A 17500-nucleotide genomic window follows, 5' to 3' on the forward strand; every position below is an offset into this window, starting at 1 on the left:
GGAGAATGAGTTGGATTTGTCTGCCATATTCACAGCAATCGAGGTGATCCAGGTTGAAAGAAAATCAATAAGATGTGTCCATTTATGCCTCACAAAGGAAGAAAGGTCTAAAGAACAGACATGGGACGTGATTCAAGCACTAGAGACTTAATAAGACTTCTACTTGTGTTTGAAGGGGATGGTAATTTATATTTTACTTTGAACTTTTTTTATGCTTCATAACTATTGGGATTCAGGCTGACATGGGAAGCAAGGAAAAGAAGGTTTGATGCTGTCTTAGAAGACCTAACCCATTTGGGAAGGCCATGCTCAAAAGTTCAAAAAATTTTGTTTTAGAAAAGATTAAAGAGACATCATATCACCGTACTGATTTATGGCTATTGATAAAACTGGTTTAAAGTATTTTGGATTGGGGTACAATAAAAAAAAAAAAAAAAAAAAAAAAGTCTTTCTTCGAGAACAGCTGCAAGTTTCTCATTATTGGCAGTCTTTTCTGCGTGTTTGATATAATTTTGCTTAGAAATAGAGGAGCAGCCATAATAGGTACCCTGGTGCCACTTGAAGCTTTGTCAGGGCAGCTCCCCAAAAGTGGTTGTTGTTCTGCTCCACGTCTGTCACGTTGGCCACCAGGGTCCTGCTGCCCCAAGGGAGGCAGCCCTCAGCAAAAATACTCCCTGCTTGAGCCTCTGCTGCTTTTTCAGGCCAATCTTGTGGTGTACTTTTGCAAGTGAGATGTAAGCATGCTCTTATTCAGCAGGAATTAGGACCTGTGGGAGTTCCAGAAAAGAAACCCCTAAAAACTTAAAATAAACCAAGGCAGGCCGCAGGCGTTGGGTCTCGTTATTGCAATCTTTTTGTTTTGTGGTAAAAAGACAAAAGTGAAAGCAAGCCTTCCTACCAAAGGAGTAAATGGCCTCAAAAATTGTGTCTCAGCAAGGCATGGAATAAAAGCTTGGTGGTCTGTGAGGTAGGGTGATTGCAAGGTGGAAGAGGAAATATTCTTTCTTTTTCTGCTCTTCCAAATATCTTGGCTATCTGAAGTGGAGATGGTGCACCCAAGAAAAAAGAATTCACATTTCTGGAGTCTTGATTCTTCTTCCTCAGTAGCCCTTTAAGAAAGTTTCAATTATAAGAGAGAGCTCCAAGAAGAAAATTGTGCTTAGTGCATTACGTAGGATAAAGTTAAAGATGTAAAGAGGATAGAGACAGATTTAGAGCCATACTTCAAAGGTATGCAGAGGTTTATCATTACTAAAACCACCATTTTTTCCAAATCAGCCCCTTTTCACAGAATCTTTGGCAGATTTTTTCAGTTTTATCCAACTCTGAGTCTTTTCAAAAGAAATTGAAAAGTGAGTTTGAGAGACATTCAAGCTATTAATGGATTTTTTTAAGGCTTAATTGGTATCAAACAAGATTTTAGTGAACACAGCCAAGTGTGCCTGTTGCATCATTAAAATGAGCAAAGCTAGCATTTAACTGAGATAGACTCACACCACTGTCCTTCACTTTCAAGAATTATACTTAAATGGGGTGAGATCAGAATATCAAAGCAGTCCATGTAAGGTGCAGTCACAATTTTTTTTTTTTTTTTTTTTGGAGGTTTTCTTCATATGTGTTTCAACACAGTGCTGTTCTGGAATGACCACTAAAAAAGAATAATAAATAAATAGAGATGTGAAACAAAGCAATTGTGCAAGAGTGAATGAAAACCTATGTGGGCCAGGATGCACTGCCTGAAAAGGAAATGTAAAAATAAATCCCAGCAAATTGGAAAGGGATTGGATGGAGCAGCCAACCAGCCCAACACATAGAAGTGAGATTTTGCAGTTTACAGGCAGCCCTTTTGCCTTAGAGGATCTGAGAAGTGTTTTAGTATCTCGTTTACATGACAAAGGAGGTACAAAATCAGCTTTGCAGCCAGGGGACTACACAAGCCTGCTCTGGGGAGAGGTGCTGAGAGCAAAGATTGTCCTCTAGACCCTGTGACAGCAGCCAGAAAATGCTGTGCCTCAGCCAGGTGTTGCATGGCCACTCTGGCTGGCACCATGCTGCTCTCAGATGCCTGTCCCCTCTTTGGCTCACCCCAAACAAATGGAAATAGCTGCTCTGCTTCTTCAGAAAGTCCCACCAGACAGCCCCACCAGTTTCCTGGCACCTTGTCCTGCCCTGCCTTTCATTTCCCAGGGGATGAAGTGGATTGCTGTGATACAAAGCCCCAGTGACAGTGAGCCTGAGGTTATTTCTATGGAGGGCTGTTTCTGGGCAGCCCTTTCCGGAGCTCTTGGCCAAATTGTGGGTTTGCTGGACCACCCTTGCTTGTTGTGCTGCTTTTCACTCTTCCTGCTGCAGCTGGCCTTGGTTTGCACACAGGAAACTCTTTGTGAAGAAGAGCTAACTTGTGGTGTGAATGAGCAACTGAAGGGACTGATGATTTGGGGTGTGCAAATCGTGCATTTCTGTGAGCTGTTAACAGGTAGAGAAAATCTAAAAGAGATTTCTCTACCTGTGAGACATGCAGACATTTTTTTTTTTGTGTGTCCTGGGAGGAGAGAAGGACTCCTGAAGTGGCATTGGAGGAGGTTTGCACCAGAAAGGGGAGTGGTAAAATCTGGGAATCTGGAAGCTCCAACACAATTCTATGAACAGATTTAAGTGTTCCATAGGCTTTGGGCGTTTCATTTTTTGTTAATAATATTGAAGGGAAGGAAAGAGCAGTACTCTGAAAGGGCAAAGAGATCTGTGCTGCAGCAAGGTTCAGGCCAGGCTGGTGCTTTACTTGGGAATGGAAAAGCACCTTCCCTTACCTGTGCACAGCCCCTGTAAAGAGCCAGCCAGTGCTCTCTGCTCTCAGGGACTGCATTTGCTGCCAAATGCCTCTGCTTCCCCAAAGTTTAGAGGGGGAATGGGGTAGGTAGGGCAATGTCACTGTTGTAGCACCTCCAGCTGAGCTGGCAGCCCTGGCTGAGCACACCCAGCCTAGGTAGGTGTCTTCAGCTGAGGAGATGCTCCAAATGTCTCCCAGGAATCAGATATTTTGGGGCAATGCAGGGTTTGCCATGCTGAGGTTCCACAGGCAGAGCTCCCCATTGCCACTACCAATGCAAAAAAAGGAAACATGGAAACAGATCCAAAGAAGCATGCACACAAGGAAAAGCAGGTTGATTCCCTGCCCAGGCATTCCCAGCTTCCACTGAAAGCTGGCTCCAGCTCCCTGTGGAAAACCTTGCAGGGTATTCACCCAGGAAAGCAGCTGTGGGACTCTCTTCATGGTGATCCCTGCTGCTTAGCTCACACTGAAGGAAAAATCCTGAAGGAAAATGCAATGCTTGGGTTTCCTTGCTGTATTTCTTGACTTGGTGCAGCATTTCTTCCCAAAAGTTGCAAAAACTTTACTGAATAATGACGAATGGGAGATAATAAAAAAAAATAAAACCCCAGGCCCCAAACCCCCCAATCTTGAAGTAAGTGAGCTCAGTTCTCCTTCACAGAGGAACTGTGAGAATTATTCTTCTTTATTAAAAAGAAATTCTCATTGGAATGCAAATTTTGATTTTGATTATCTGTCACGGCCTGCTTTGAAGTTTTTCAGACAAAAATAAATATCTCCATAACAGAGAGGATTATAGTAGTCTTGTTTAGAATCATCTGACTAAGAGTGACATCTAATCTCAGATTATATAAGGTTTTGAGGCCACAGAGACTTTGAAAGAGCTTGACTCTCTTATGTTTTGTAAATTTTCTATAAATGGTTTAATAAGGTTTTTAGTTCAGCCCCAAAAAAACAAGGACTAAAACATTTCCATCAACCACATTGTTGAAGGAATATAAAAGAGACATAATTCAATTTAAATAAAGCTGTAGCCAGGCTATATCATCCTTATCTCAATAAAAAAGTATTTTCTTTTACAATCCCAAATAAATAAATAAATATCTGTGACTGGGCTTTGAAGGCTTCGCTTGGATAAATCAGGTTTTGGCAGCTCTGTAATTCATGAAACAATACCTCCAGCTCCACTGGAATGGGAGTGGGATGTTTCAAGCTTTATGATTCTCTTCAATTCTGGAGCGTTAATGGGGCTATTTGTAAAGAAAGAAACATAATGAGTTATCACAAAACACAGCAAGGACTCTAGAAAGGGGCAGCCTCCCATCCATCACCCGTTCTAGCGTGCTCACAAAAGAACAGGGAGAGAAATCTTGTGAGGACGGTGGGGAATTTGGCTTCTACTCTAACCCGACTTTCACAAATTGTGATGGGCCTGGAACATTATTTTCTTTGCAAAATGACCCCAACCTGATCCTAAATTCAGAGTGTGAGAGTGTGTGACACAGGTTTTTGTGGAGATTTTTTTTTTCCTACTTCTACTTTATACTTTGAGAAGACATTTTCTTAATTAAGATTTATTTATGAAAATAAAAGTATTATGTTATTTTTATCTGATATAGTGGCTAATTCAGGATGCTGACATTGCCATATTTCTGTGATGCCTTCTGGTAGGGCTATTAGTAAAGTTACCTGTCATTTCCATTCTCCTCTATTTTGGAAGTTTATTGCTAAGCCTTGAAAAGTTCTTATGGGTTCACACTGCCACATGAGTTGAGAACTTGAGAGCAATTTTATTTTGAACCTTTTTAAACAAAAGGCAAACCTACACTGAGCTGTGGTTTTGCTTTTCTTTTTTAATTTTAAGTGATGGAAGCACAAGCAGAACCAAAATCTTATCTGGTGTGTGCTGTGATGTATCTGCAGTCCTGTCCTCTCTCATCACACTCAGAATCCCTAATGAACCCAAAGAAGGTTTTGAGTGAATATGGTTTTTAAGGAGGACTGCAGGTTTTGCCCCAAAGATAATGAGATAATTAATGTATTTCACAGTGTAGTTCAGAGAGGGTGAACAGCTCGGAGTAATGAAATGAAACACGCATACCAAAACAAAGGGCACAGCAGGAAATAGTCTGAAGTACATGATAATCAATTTTCACATTATAAGCTTTTACATCTCTCCTTCCATATATCCCATTATAACAGGGCCTGTTGCTTATTAAAAAGGAAATTGAGATGTCACTAGCTGTGGAAGAGCAGATCCTCAGGCAGTAGAAATCAGTCTACTGCACTGAAGTCAGTCATGCCAGCTGTGGATCTGACTCAGGATCCTTTTGGTGTGATAAATCAGTTTTAATCTGCAATCTAGAAGTTTGCTTCACTCTTAAAACCTGATGTTTTGAAGGCTGGAGGACTGAGGGAGGATTTTTTGGGTTTTATGTATGTAGCTGTTCTTACAGCTGTTCTTACTAAGAGCAGAAAGAGTGTCCCACCTTCTTCTGATGCTCAGGGAGTGATGCTGGAGTGGGACCCCTCCAGAGGACCTTATTTACACACTCTACACTCCCCTTCCCAGAGGAACAGCTCCTTCAGTAGTGTATTTCCAGAGCCTAGGAGTGCCTGGGCTGGTACCATCTGGCAGACATTGGCAAGGGAAAAAAAGACCTTATAGCTCTCTCAGCTTGCCTGTGGGAGAAATTGTCTGTTACATACATGAGGGAGATATTGTTTTTGCATCTGAAGTGTTTTTTCCATCTGAGCATGGTAAAAACTTGTGAATTTCTTGCAGAGTCCAACGTCCTAAATATATGCACTAAACCCTTTATAGAAAACGTAGCTCAAAGACTTTTACTGCAGCATCTCTCTGTGTGAGATTCTCTGAGCTGCTGCCCCTTCTCCCTGCATCAGTAGCTTCTCCCCAGGTCAAACCAGGAAGCAGAGGGAGGCATTAAACCACTTACAGCAATGCCAAGGTGTCCTGAAGAGTTCTAACATTTCAATAACAGATGTGACCCTGTGCAGTGTATCTGGATTGTCTCGTTCTAACCTTGCTTGTCCTCCCAGCATTCACATCAGCTTTGTCCTCCCCTTTTCTGTCATGCAACAGGCACAGCCCAGCCATTGTAAAACTTTCCAGTGCTTGCAGGACAGTGCTGAGGCTTTTGCTGCCCAGGGTGTGATTAGGTGGCATGCTCATTGATCTCCTGTCTCACAGAATTTCTGCAGATCTACAATCCTGACCTGTACATTTTCCAGTGATGAGTCCCGTGTGCTCTCCAATGAGAGAATTATTTTGAAACCCAGGCTTTATGGGATTATGCTCTCTTACAGAGTGTAGGTACATCAAGCTATCCATGAGAAATGGCTCATGTGCTCTGAACTCGTTAGCTATCCCCTTAACAACAATGAAAATAGCCTCAGCTGGTTTCATCTGCTTCATGGCTTCACAGAAGGAAGGGAAATTCACACATGGACTGAAAGGTTACAGCCAAGTATTGAGCATGCTGCATGGCTTTGAGACAGCAATTTTACCAGGTGCCATGAGACCAAAGGTGTGATAAAAACCAGTGGCAAACACTTGGTTTCACAGCATCATGAAGCAGGACTCGAGGGGCCAGTGCACTGTGGTCTGCAGAGCAGGGAAGTTCCCTGAAAGTTTGGAACTCTGCAGAAGGATTTTACCTGTCTTGCACAGCCACCAAGGTCTGGTGCTCTGGATGACCTAAACTGACTCTTCCTCCTTCAGAGCAGCAGCATGAGGACTCATCTCCCTTCTTGCTAGTGCCAAAAGGCTACAGCTTGCAGAACTGAGAAAATACACAAGTTCTGAGCCTGTGGAGTATTGCACTCTAGGTAGCTCATACCACCAGTCTTCATGCAGCAGCCTTATTTTTCCTTCAGGAAAAAGGACATTGAGTTGCTAGTGGCAATCACCAAATCATTTACTGTCCATCTTTCCCTTCACAACTATACAATGCATGCTGGAGGATGTTTTCTGCTACCATACTCAGTATAACCAGCTAAGGGCAAATGCAGCTCTTAATTATTTTAGGGGCTTTCTTGTCCACAGCATCTCAGTGACTAATTTTCCTGATCAAGGTGAGAAGGATCTAGTCTTGTTACAGTACTGGAAGGGACTCAGGACAAGAGTGGATCCTCTCCTGTGTCAGAGGAAATGGTGGTGGCTCTGTTTGCCAGCAACCAGCCTTTTAGAGGTAAATTTAAAGGGTCTCAAATGCTTCTGGCTGCAGTGGCAGAAAAGTGAGGCCATAGGCTGAGCCACCTGGTTGTACAGAGGAGCTGCTTGTAAAGCCCCATGGCCAATGAAAGGAGATTGTTCAGGTGGCTTTGAGGAGGAGGCAGGCAGGATGGCTTTATACATTATACATTTCCCAGGCAGAGGAAGCATATTAAGCCTACTGAAGAGAGATTTCCAAGTTTTATCAGTCACTTGTATGTATATTTATATATATAAGGTGCAACTTCTTTCCCTGTCCCTTGCCTTGGGAGAAGTTTTTCTCCTTTTGCAAGTTTTGAGATACTTTCAGGGCCATAGAGAAAAACCTTGTGGGATAAGAAATGCAGGCATTAAATATAGAGGATATTCCAGTCCCTTTGATTTATGGGGGCTAAAATGTAACTTCTGGCTGCAGCCAACATTTTGAGGCAATTGCATAGTACAGAGGGGAATAAGAAAGTGCTGTAGCTCTTTGCCCAAATGCTGAGGGATTGAAGCTTCTTAGAGATGCTGTGTAGGAATTGAGTCTAAACTGTTTGGGATTTTTCCTTTCAGACTTTGATTGTCAGGGTTTTGGATCTGGCCTGCATTGTAGCCCTTCAGTTGTCTCTGCAGAGATCACAGCAATGCTCCCAAAGCCCAGGAACAGCCCTTTGGGGAATGTCCTGCTCCTTGGAGCCTTTCCAATCCATGCACAGCTGAAATGGCTTTTTTTCCCCCCAGTTCCTTGTAATGTGCCTCTGTCCCCTCCCACAGAGGGATGGATGACAGGGGGAGTGTGTTTGAAGAGGTGTGCTAGATAAGGTGTGGGTGGGTCACTGGGCTCAGGAAAGGAACAGCCCCCAGAGCTAGAGGCTCTGGTTTGTTAGGGACCAGGTGAGTCCTGACACACACCAGGCTCAGACAGCTCCAATCAAGGCTTGCCACCTCCTGAAATCTCAATTCATGATCTAGACAAGCAGCACTTAATAAGTCTCATAGTCTGGGGAGGATTTCATCCTGGTTACCTGTGAGTGCTCATTCCTTGCCTTTAGCTGCTCCTCAAAGGGGAAAAAGCTGCTCAGAAGCACCTGCCAGACCCTGAATGCTAAATGATGCTGCTGCTCCTCCCCTGCTCCCAGAACATTTGTACCCCTGTTGTATGTGTACACACAAAACAATCAGAGAGGATGTGTGGTGCAATCAAAGCAGAACCAGTAAAGGCTTTTGTGGAGGCAAAGAGAGGTTAGAAGGAGCAGCAGTGATGGAGCTGGTTCCTGAGACATGGACAGTTTGCACCTCTCAGGGAATGATCAAATTGTTCTTCCTGTGCAGCATCTTTCTTGCAGTTTGGGGAGAAGTGGTGGCACCACTCAGCCTTCAGAGGGATGCAAAATGGAAAAAATCCATCTCTCTGAGTAGCCTCAATAGGGTCTGGGGACCTGCCACTCTGTCAGAGTAATTCTTGGCACGGGGCTGGTGTTGCCAAGAGCTCTGTTTTCCTTGTCTGTTGTTGCCAGGAGGATAGAGGAGAGATAAGGGCTGAGCAGGGCTCTGTGTGAATGGTCCTTCCTCAGAGTCTTTCAGTTTAGCTTTCACCCACCGAGGCCCCCAAAGTACTTAGCATGAGTAAAGTTTTCAAAAGCGTGAGTAATTTAGGACATTAAAAGGCATTTTCGAAAGTGTCGGCTTTTCAAAGTGCCTAATTTCCAGCGACTTTCAGTGAGGTTTGGGAATCTGAAACCACCTGGTTGCTTCAGTGAGTAGCACTGTTGATTGCAGGGCAATGCATCATCAGCTGGTGTCCTGCCTGTGTCAGAGGTCAGTGGGAGTGAGCAATCCAGGGAATCCCTGCCCCTTCCCAGAGCTCTCCTGAGTTTCTGAGCTAATTGCATGGGAGGCTGTGAGAGGAGTTCACTCAGGCTCCCTTTTAAACTGTGTTTGCATCAGGTTTTACTGGACCAACTTTTGCTCTGTCCAATTTGCCACCTTTTTTTCCCCTTTTTTTATTTTGTTGCATATGGATTTCACTCATGTCTTCTGTTTTGTGGCAGGAGGCTTTCCACATCTATGAATTTTTATTGACATGTAGAGATAAAATTTAGAGTATGAAAACTATGTAAAAATCTCAGGTTTCCTGTGTTTGCCATGTGAAGGACTAACTCAGTGCAGGCTCACAGAGGGAGAGATGCACATGTTCAGGAGTAAGAAGGGCTCAGCATTTTTATTTTGGATGCATGTCTTAGGGCTTCAGAGCTCTTTAGGCTCCCAAGTGGAGCAACTTCGAAGTTCAAAGCAGTGTGATTTTTTGGCAGGTTTTTTCCCTAAGACTTCTTCAGGGCATGAAATATTCTGCCCTGAGTGCATGTACATAACTCTGGTTGGCCTTAAAAGAAGCTACATGCCTACATCAAAGGAAGGATTTAGCCCATAATGGCTCATCACCAGCCTGACAGGCAAACACAACAGTGGAGAGCTCACAAGCCAAAGCTCCTGAGCTAGGGGGATGGCAGGGTTCAGATCTCTGCTCTGATTTTCAGCGGGTTTTTAATTTTTGAAATTGTTTTAGTGGGGATCCAACCACGTGTTATCCATCTGGTAGAAGAAATGGTAGGGCTTGAGCAGAGGAGATTGCCCCTTTAACATCTTATGTGGGAGCAAACCAGGGTCAGATTAAATTGTGGTGCTTTTTTTGCCTGGAAGGTGCACCTCCCTATCCCTGGTGCTACACTGGAGACACAGAGCCACGACATTTAAAAGCAAATTAGGAAATACCTTTCTATTAAATGTGCTTGCAGAAAGTGCTGGGAAGGAATGTGTTAATGACTGGTGATTGAATGCAGTGGTTTGCAAGCTCTAAGCAGCTTTAGTGTCTCCTACCACAGCCCTGATTTAAAATTCATAAATGCTAATCCTCCATAATTTACGGTTTAAAAAGCAGCCCCACTCACAGGCCCTGTGGCTACAGCTCTGTCAGAGTAATTATGCCGCCAAGCTGAAATTGGACTACTAACTGAGATATTAAACAGGGTAGGAAATCCTCTTCCCTGGCAGCCTACCCAATTATTCCAAATAAGCAAACAGATTAGTGAGTAATTTTCCAGTTAAATCTGGTGATTGGTGCCAGAATTGTATGTTAAATATTCAGAAGTAAATAGATTAAAGATGAAATGTCCCCTTTTCTCGAGCTTAATTTAGTGTGTATATTAAAACTTTTTAGGGGGGGGAAAAAAATCTCCATTGAAGTGCAATACATTTGCTTTGAAAACAGAACCTTTCCTGGCTTGTTTGCACTCGGGGCAGTGCGTTCATTAGCTGGGGCACGTTGTGCCCAGGGAACCTTGTGCCACATTAGCCACAGTATCAGTCCTGCTGCTCCTTTATCCCTCACCTTGGAGGAGCCCTCCTGGGTGGCAGAGCTGTGACACAGCACTGCTGGGGACCACGGGGACAGATTCCCACCAGGAATGGGCACACAGGGCGCTGCCCATCCCTGCCAGCAGGGCAGGAAAGGATTTGTGGAATTAACAGTAACTATGGGCATCTCTCATTCACTTTCTAAACTCAGCTTGGATTTCCCCCACTGGTCCACCCAGGTTGACTTTTTTTTTTTTTTTTAACCTTTCCAAACACTCCTTGTAAAACAGTGTTTGGCTGGGACACAAAGTAGAGGGAAGATGGGGGCAAAAGGAAGGAAAACATGGACTGAATGCCCAACACACACACCTCCTGTACACACAGGCAGGGGGGATGTGGGGCAGCTCAGGAACACAGGCAGTAGCTCTGTCCCTCTGCTGCCCCACACCACAGGAGTCAGGCAGCCTTCAGCAGCTGGAGGGAGCTGCTCTGGAGAGGCTGAGCTGACACCTGAAGCACCCCAGAAACTGGCTGAGGCTTGTGGCACCTCTCCCCAAAAAGGCTGGCATGGTAGCTCTGCACAGACCCTGGCTGGCTGCTGCTGCAGGGACTGTGATGGGCAGACCTGGAAGACCAGGAGGTGCACTCTGCATTTTGTCATCCAAAATTCTTTCTCAAAGTGAGTCTGAATTTTCTCAAAGTGAGTAAGAAATTTTGCATTCGTGGATTAAAGCAAGGACTTGGGTTGCTGGAAACATGTTTCAATATGCAAGAGCACTAAAGGGAAGGAAGGTGCACTTGAGGAATTGTTTTAGCACCTGGTGGAATTTGCTTTGAAGTTGTTTCAAGGATCTCAAACACTATGAACAATGCTTTATGCTGTTTCTAGTGGGTTTTCTTTCCAGTTGCTAAAAGCTGGTTGTGCTGAGGAAGTGAAGAGTCCTCTTATCTGGGAAGGGAAGTGGAAGGAGCAGCACCTGCTTATCAAGAGATTGAGGTACAGGAGCCCTGGGGTCGAAGATCTTCAGACCCTCAGTGTTAGTTACAACCTGGTCTCTTGGGCAGCTGAGAGGACCACATCATTCTTAGGTCTGAGCTAAACATTTTCTGTGTTTTAAGTCCTAATACATTGTCTAGAGTGAGAAATGCAGGGTTTTTATGAACTTGCCAGCGTTGACTGCCTTGCAATACAGGAGGTACATAATCTCCATCCTTCCTGAGGAATTCCAGAGCTTGGTGATGGGACTGGGTCCCTAAGTAGAATAACTTGTTGACAAAATCCAGCAGATGTTAGGCTTGACAGGGGATTTAGATCAGCCCCTCTCATACCTGGGCACAGTGGACTGAAGGAGGCAGAAACTTCCCAGCCATTGGCCCATGGATTTGCTTTTCCACTGGGAAGTGCAAGAGCTGCAAGTAGGTAATGCTGAACACATGCCTAGAAAGGATTAGCTGAACTCCTGCACATCCCAGAGGCTTTTCCTTCTGCTGCATCCTCCCTGGAGAGGCTTTTTCACCTCAGCCCTCTGCTGGAATGTGCCTTAAAGGCATAATCAAGCTCATAAAAATTAAGTGGTGCGCAATCATCAAAACAAAACAAAAAGACCCTAACTAAATTTTATTCAATAAGTTCTCTAGAATCCATCTATTTGTGTTTTTCTTAATGTGAGAACTCACAGCATACTTTCCCTTTCTGTGTTTCACAGGGGCTTTTGTTAAGGTTTGGGTTTTTTCCACACCACTACACACGACGACATTTTGGCTTTGAATTGAGAAGAGTTAAAGTCAAAACTACAATTATTATTTTTTTTTTTTAGCTTGTGAACATCCTCTGGATCAAATCTAAAGGCTTACCTGTTCAAAGCTGGAATGGATTGATGAATGTGAAGGGATCCAGGATGAGGAGAGAGCATGAGTTACATGACACTACTTTCCTAATGATGCACGATTCCCACCTCTCTGATAAGTTCATTCAGTAGCACTAAAGATGTGTTTTCTTGATTATTCTTATACAAATGGCAACAAAATGGGAGAATTTGTGGCATCCTGCCTGCACAGATCCTTTCCACACTCTCTCACTGCCAGGATGCTGATGGTTCAGCATGAGCTGCACACTTCAGACCTTCCCTGTGCTGTGGGAGGGTTGTGAGTGTTCCTGCTTCAGAGTGCTCCAAATGTCAGTGTATTCCAAGTGTCTCCTGTCTGTCTGCTGCCCTGTCCCTCTAACCCAGGGATTTCACAGTTTTTCTGACAGAAGTCACTTGAAGGATGCCATCCTTGGGTCCTTCTTAGCAGAAGCCATGTGAGTCTCCCACGCAGTAAAACAAAATTTTTCAGTTGTTTCCTGATTCTTTAAAATCTTCTCTGGATGTATATTGCTTTCAACTTGCCTGTTATATCTTTGGGTTTTTGTACATTTGGTTAATCATCCTGAGGTTGTGAAGGGCCATCACAAGGGAGCTAGAAAGTGAATGTGAAGGAAAGGGCTGGACACAAAACTTGACTTGATGGAATAGGTCAAGTATCTATTCACCAGCTGCAGTTTCCATTCCTGCCTCTGTGAGTGGCACTTTCTGAAGACTGAGCAGTCTGGATTCATCCTACTGGTTTGGCCCATTTTATTCACCTACCATTTAGTGAGTGATGAATTTATTATTAGTCCCTGGTTTTGTTTATTCTTGATTCTCAGAAGCACAGTGTTTGGTGGCTGTAACCAGTGAATTCTCTGTAGTAAAAACACTGCTATTTGTGTCCTTAGAGTTGCCTACATACACTCCTTTTTAAAAAAAAAAAAAAACCAAAATCTTTCTCATATGCTTCCTCAATGATATCCTGCTACAGTGAGTTCCAAAGGTTAATTATATGTTTTGCTCAAAGCTACTTCACTAACAGGGTCCTCAGGATGAGGGTTGCTGACCCTTTTAAGCCAGTGAACTAAAGCAAACAGCAAAACAACCCACTGAGGCTGTTAGCTTCTGGGTGGCTATTTGTCTTTCTTGGTTCCTTTTCATCAGGGCAACCTTCCTGAATCAAGCTTCCCCTTAAGAAGGTGACCAGACAGTCTCTGCTGGCATCATGGGAACAGAGATGAAGGCAGTGCTTACCCTAGGTGTCAGTATTTTGGTTTTGAGAAGAGATTGTGCCACAATCACCTTTCCCCACTGGTTGTCCCCTGGAGAGGTTGTACTGCCCTGCCCTGGGTGGGCTCAGCTGAGGTTCAGGAATGGCTGGGGGCAGGCCTGAACTCCATGTGGCCAGTCCACTAATTCATTCCCTCTTTGCTGTGTTTTCTAAATGTGAATGGAAGTAGAAATCATTTTGGAAACTTGGAATAGGATGCCATGAAAAAGTGCTCCTTAAAGGAATGAAGAGCATGTAATTTAATCTGTGTTTGTAGCATTTAATCTTAAAACCCTGCTACTTTATGTATTTTATGTATCTGTTTCCCTGGAGAAAGCAGATAAGGGCATCCAGTGCTTCAGGGACAGGGAACCTGAAATGGAACACGTGGCTGTAAATAAAATGCAGGTGGCCAGGACACACTCTTATTAGCCAAGGTGTGCCAGTGGCACTGAGAGGGCTTTAAGGAGCCTTCAGGAGGTGGGATCAGCAAGGGTTTCCAGTCCCTCTGGTGACATCAGCTGGATGCAAAGACAGCTCAGACCTCGTGGTGTGTGCAAGAGTGCAAAGTTTACACTTTTACAGGAGTGGTTACAGGAGAAACAGAAAAAGGTTTCTGGAACAGCTGTTTTGAGCATGTGGCCTGTCACAGCCAGGCTCTCTTTCCCACATACATGATGTAAAAGATCATTCAAGAGATGAACTGATGTTCACCACACTGAAGAGACCAGCTTCTTATTTCTCCTTAAAATAGTCCTCTGGAGCACTGCTGTGTCCAAAGGCTGATGAGGACAGGTTCCAGGCTCATGTTTCTCCCATTTAAGACATCCCACTGTCCACCCAGGAAAAGAAACCAACTGGTAGTTCTCAATTACTGCATAACATTTATAAGGAGAGATGATATCTCTTAAATAACTGGGTCCCAGACCATTAGGGCACTACAGACTTCAATCAGTGCTTTGAAATGTATCTATAAGCAAATAGAGCCAGGAGTGTTTTGTGCTATTAGGCCACTTCAGCAAATCACTTAAGCAGTACTTAACACATGCTAAGTCTACTGCACCCTAGGCAAACTCTGGATATGATAAACTCTTTGTCCATAAAATGTCCCCCTCTGGATAATGCAGCACCACTTTATGGCTGAGGGTGATTGTGTGTCTGTCTGTCTCAGTGGGAGAAGAAACCTGGCAGTAGAGCAGTTGTGCTGTACCTGTATTGTTTGTGTGGTTGGTCTGCTCAGTGCATAAATCTTAAAGGAGAGAGTTTTGTAATATACAGTATAACAATTGGCAAGTGTTGTACATTTATTTTCACAAGTGAGGGAGTGACCCATAACTCACATCCATCACAGGGCATGAAAGCACAGCTCAGTGCAGCACAGCAAGCAAGGAAATCATTCATACACGGGATGTTATTCACTCCAACCTTTCCCCTTTTCTGAAAGCAGTCAGGATCTATCTGTCTGCTGCTGCATGCTCTGTGTGCTGGCATAGATGTATGATGGCATCACAAAAACTGGAAGGGGAAGAAATGAGATAGGAACAGAAAGGGGTGTGGGCAAATGTTGTCTGGGCTGATAGAAATTTAAGTGGTCAGGCTTGTCAAGGAGAAGGAAAACTGCAGGGCTGGAGAGTGACTGAGATTACAAGTGACTTCTGGAGAAATGGGAGCTGAGATAATACCTCTCAGTTCAAAAAACATGGGTGATGGCACAGGGTGAGCATGGGAGGACTGGAAATTAAAACAGTACATAAAAAGGAAATGTATTTGATGTAAGGACAACAAAATATGTATCATGCTTTCAGTTCTGGTCTGGCTCCTCTGTCATTATTCCCAAATTTAATGCTGTACTTCTCAACAGGACCTGTGTCCTATAGCAATTTCTGTGAAAAATCCCCCTCACAAAATGGCCAGAGAATCATTAATATTGGGACTCCATCAGTTCTTGGCACCTACCTGCTTTCACCAGGCCTGCCTACCCACTGTGCACTCTGCAGAAAGTCTGTGTCTTTTCCTCTGTGCTGTGGGAAAGGTAAAATTAGCTTTAATTAGTTGTATACTGACCACACCACGCTGCCACAGAGTAGCTGTGGTCTGACATTTCTTTGCTAGAAAGAGTGCACAGCAAGATGAGCTCTGTCCCAAATTTCCTGAACAAGCAGAGGAGGCAAAGGAGAGGGAATGGTTATTTCCCATGTGGAATGATTTCACGAGTTTGCCAAGGGACACAGAGGAATTGTGTTAGAAGGAAGAAATGTCTCTGGACTTCCCAAACCCCAATTTAGCAGCACAGCTGTAAGATGCATTTCCTTTGTACTCACATCCAGTTGAAGCAGGGTTGCCACTCCATGGTTTATACCTGGGTAGATGGTTTGGGAGATCCCCTGGGAGATGGAGGAAGAGAAGGCTGCAAGTTCAGGCAGCTTAAGTGGGAGAGAAAAAGTTTCTTGGTAGACAAGTTGAGAGCTGCTGGCTTGCATTTAAGAGTAATCACTCTGCAGCTTCTGCCAGGGCTTAGTTCTAGGCTTCTCTCCACTCAGGTCCTAGCCTGTGGCACATGTTACAGGTAATAACCCAGCACAGTGTGCCACACAGTATGACCCAAATATTCCTGACCTTGATGCTGAGGCAATTTTTTTCCCTCAGGACCGACTTCCATTGCAGGGAGTGTAACCCTTTTGTCATCTGCACCGTGCTCCCCTTTGTCATTGCACTGCTGGACTCACATCCTTGAACTTAGAACACAAAAACCCCTCTGGTTTTTTAACTGATGGTTTGTTTGTTTTTCCTCTTTGGTCGATGCTGGGATCAGTGATGTCAACTTGTTCTATTTGCTTTGACAGGAAAATGTTTTCAGAGTTCATTAGGATGGCATCAATTCTAACATTTGGCACATGAACATTTGATGACCTTCATGTGGGGGAAGAAATATGTAGGCAAAACTTCCATTAGTTTGAAAAAACACTTCCACTCCACACCATTCCAATGCCTGAAGTGCAGCTTCAACCAGAAGTTTTGTGCAGCCCCTGTTTGATCTGCCAGTGGGCTCCCATCATGAGACTGGACCTGTCTGGGAGTCTGGGCTGAGGCTGCATTTTCACCAATTACAGGGCTCATTAAAAGAGCTGGACTGAGTGGCATTGCAGCTAATCCACAGAAAAGGAATAGCAGGTGTTGGCTCTTCCCTCCTTGGGGCCACCTGCCCTATGTTCACAGAGCCTCTGAGTGGGAGGGAAGGAAAATGCCCTGGTCTCTAACAGTGAGGGGCCAAGTAATAGCAAGAACTTCTGCAGTGAAGAAACCTCTTCAGTAGTAGCTGGCCTGAGCCCCCCAGATTATTCTCACTGACCACCAAGAGTGGCTGATAGCCCCTGGTTGCTGTCAGCCAGTGGGAAGTGAGAGCCCATTTTTTTGGCCATCATTTATCCTTTGAGCCTTCCCACTGCCTTAGAGCTGTGTAAGTCCTGCTTTTCCTAGTGCTTGTCTCCAGCCCTTTCCTCTGACCTAGCTTAGCTCTTATTTCCCTTTCTTTTAGGATTCACTGTGTCTTTATGTTTTTCTCTCATATCCTGTAATCAAGTGAAAGGTGTCTCTGTGGACAGAGGGGATTTGTACTCAGCCTTTGTTTGCTCCTTCCTGATAGTGCTGCCTGCTGTAAGAAAAGCCAAGTGCTGCCCATGTGTTGCTGTGCTCCCCTAAATTACAGGGGGTGAACATTTATGGCTGCTCTCACTGTTGCTTTCTCCATACTTTTCTAAATGACACGTTTTCACAAGCAATTACTGAGATAGGCAGTCAGGACTGGTTTTTGAGGTGTGCCACTTAGTGGCCTGCACATAAAAATGGGAGACAGGAGGAGGAGGATGGCAGAGGCTTAATACCATGCCTTGCTTAAGAGAATGTCCTTCAGGTGAGCAGAACCCTGCACCTTGTAAAAGTATGACTTTAATTTTGCCTTTCAAATATGAACTAAGCAGGGC

Source organism: Oenanthe melanoleuca, chromosome 5 (assembly GCF_029582105.1).
Source record: "Oenanthe melanoleuca isolate GR-GAL-2019-014 chromosome 5, OMel1.0, whole genome shotgun sequence".
NCBI classification, from domain to species: Eukaryota; Metazoa; Chordata; class Aves; order Passeriformes; family Muscicapidae; genus Oenanthe; species Oenanthe melanoleuca.